Raw genomic sequence first — 3606 nt, forward strand, 5'->3', positions numbered from 1 at the left:
GGTTTTTTAATTGTTCTGATACAGAGAGTGTAGCAAAGACAAGTGGTTTTTTTTGGGGGGGGGGTGTTTTGTCCATTTTGGAGTATATGAGTGTTACTGCTAAAATGGGCTCTAGGTCTAACACTATTCAATATATGAAATTGCAATTCTTCGTGTAGTTGTATCAAAACTGAGCAAGGGAATCCATCACAAAATGGTTATTTTTAACATATAGAATAATAGAGTTGGACGGGACCACAAGAACCATCCAGTTCATGAATTAGGGACATGAAATATGAATTAGCCCCTGGTTGGATTCAAAGATCTGTTGCAGTGTCTTGTTTTTTGCCTAATATGTAGCTAAGAACTGAAGGAAAAAGTATTAGAAATCTTTGTCAACAGATGGAAAACTAAAGCTATTTGACAATGTTTATCTCCATGAGTAGTTTGTGCAATCTTAATTGAGATTAATTTAATTTATGAACATTAATTAATGTGAATATTTTATAACATATACACATATTTTTAAAAGATCTTTGGAACATAGTTGTTGCCTTCCTGGAGAATATTACACCTTCTTGTACCAGCTGAAGCTTTTGCCCAACTCGCCTTCATGAAATTCTAATGCTCTTAACTCTGAACTTACAGCCCACCCTTGACATAATAATTAATGGTTATGAGGATTGTCATACAGCATTTAGAGCTCAAACATTTTCATTTTCAATTATCTGTAACCATTACAGACAGCATTTCCAAAAGACTTCAACAATGAATAGAAGAGCGTACCTTTCCTAAATGCATTGAGATACCAGCTCATCAGGATATCTGATAAATAATCTTTACATCTTCATGTTGCTGGAAATCAGTGGCTTGCATTTATCCTGGGAACTACATGTATACCATCTTTTAAGTCCATGATGGCAGAAAGATGAAATATAAAATGTACTAAATAAGGCTTAAGGCAGAGAGACCTCTTTCTCCCTAAACGTACAGCATGCTGTATATTCAACGTAATTGTACAAACCTAGTCCAATTGTCTGCCTTACTGATCCCAAAGAGGAAGCAGCTTGCCTGCAGAAACACTAACACGTGAAATCTTTACATCCTACATAAATCTTGCCTTTACGTTTTTAATCATTAATAATCAATCAACCTTTTTTCTCTCCAATTTTTATTTCTTGTAGTTTAAAACCTTCGCAACCTGTAAAGTTGGAAGAAGCACTTGTTTCTGTTTACAGGAGAGATTACATGCGTACAAACAGCACACAAAGATAAATACAGTGTTCCCTCACTACTTCGCGGTTCACTTTTTGCGGATTTGCTGTTTTGTGGTTTTTCAATAAACTCTAAAAGACTATTATTAATCATAAAAAATTACAAATTACAGCCTAAGGAAGGGAGGAAGGAGAAGCCAAAGGGAGAGAAAAGGAGCCCAAGCGGCAACAAGTGGAGAAGGAGGTGATTTATCAACACACGATTGGTTGATAAAGACTTAAAACAGTGTATAACTACTAAAATAATGTATAAATATTAAAATAAATATAGTGTCCCTACTTCGCGGATTTTCACTTATTGTGGGTGGTCTTGGAACCTAACCCCAGCGATAAGTGAGAGAACACTGTATTCATTTTCCTTCTAGAAATTATCTTTCATCATTCCAACGTTGTAGGAAAGCTGTTGGTACCATTTTTTGACAGTTTTATAATCTTAATAATTAACTGAACAAGTAAACAGGTTATCAATGTACTCCTGTACGAAAACATGAATATTTAGTTTGCTCTTACAAGCAATACCCATGCTGACTTAGCAAAGTTGTGCCTCACCACAAAAGTTCATTGTAAAAGAGAAATCCGATCATATGTGTGGCATACTCTATACATTTATGAAAGCCGACTACCCACATAGTATTACAACTGGGGAAAGCAACTACAGCTATCTGACACTGGACTAACATCTATCAACTCTAATCTGCACAACCAATAATGAAGCTGTCCAACAATATCTGGAGAACAACAGCTGATCATCAGATCCCATGGTAGACAAGAGTGAGCATGTGTCTTGGTTGCTGGAATCCAGACAAGGGGTAGTTTTAGCCTGTGCCCTAAACATACCCCTCATGCTCACACTTGTGGGGCCCTTGACTTTCAACTATATGCTCTTCTATGAGGGAGAATAATGTGCCAAATATACTTTATTTTGAAAGGAGCAGTCACAATACCTCAGGATATTGTGTTATGTCTAGTGTGCTACCAGGTTGTTTTCAATCTATGGTGATCCTACATCTAAATCATCATAGGATTTTCTGGGACTGAGTGTGTGTGATTTCCCCAGAGTTGTCTAGTGGGTTTTTGTGGCCAAGTAGGGTTTCCAGAGTTATATTCCAACACTCAAAAGCACTACACCAGGCTTCTACAAAGCAGAAATTTCAGGGGGAGAAAAGGGAGAAAAAAGGATGATAAGAGACAGCAAGTGGTGGTGGGCAGTTGAACCAAAGAGAGAGAAAGTCCAAGGATTGAAGAAAAATAGTCAGCAGACCTCGGCTCCAGATGATATTTCACCAGTGTGCAGGAGGGTACATTTTTATTAGTCTGTTTTTTAAGGGAAGTATCTCAAGTTTCTGTTTTATTCTTCCAAAGCTGTGGCTAGGAAACACAACCTAAAAGCTGAATTTCTGAAGAACACAGTATTTACAACAAGTAGAATAACTATGGGAATAATATTCATAATTTTAAATCCCAGATCAAAAAATGGGTTTCACAACTTTGGGTAACAGGAAGAATCACATTATGTAATGGTTTTTGTTCCTGGTTATTAAAGTCATATCCTAACTGGTTCTATCATAAAAACATTAACAATATTTTTGCTATAGTTTTTCAATTAATATCTCATAGAGTCTCAGCCTAACCTACATAATTTTTGATGGCCACAAAAAATGAAGTTTCTGGAGTATAACAACTACTTTCCAAGTAAGCACTGCACAATTAAACAGAAAATAACACTTTCAAACCAGGAAGAGATTTTTTTTTCAAAATTTTGTTACACAGTGTAATAGATCAGCAAGAAAACTGCACCATTTCCTCCTAGTATTTGCGTATACAAAAGTGCTGTGGACAAATTATTCTGCAAAGAAAAACATTGGGGGGGTGTTGCATTAAATATTGTTCTAAGAAAATGGCTATATTTTGCCCTGCAGATATGTGGGTCGTACTATGCATTCAAAGAACAAAAAATAGAAGAGCATCATATCAGTGCAGCCCCAAGTTAAAGGGGAAGATGGGTCTCATTCTGCAGCAGTGGGATGTGGCATAGTGAAGCTGCTGGTGGGCTATATGCAAGAACAGGGCACCCTCATTGCAATTCCTTGTATTTTATTACACAGAATAAATTACGATATACTGTATTTTCAGGCTAAACAGTATAATTTCTCCAGTGGTGTAGGGCATAGACATCCTGTGATAATGTGGCATGTTTAATTAAGTTGGCTTTTAAAATTATTGTGAACGTTTAGATTTTATGGGCCCCTGATGGCACAGTGTGTTAAAGCACTGAGCTGCTGAACTTGCGGACCAAAAGGTGCCAGGTTCAAATCTCGGGAGCAGAATGAGTGCCCGCCAACCTAGCAGTTCG

The sequence above is a fragment of the Anolis carolinensis genome, chromosome 2 (genome assembly GCF_035594765.1).
Source record: "Anolis carolinensis isolate JA03-04 chromosome 2, rAnoCar3.1.pri, whole genome shotgun sequence".
In the NCBI taxonomy this organism is placed as follows: Eukaryota; Metazoa; Chordata; class Lepidosauria; order Squamata; family Dactyloidae; genus Anolis; species Anolis carolinensis.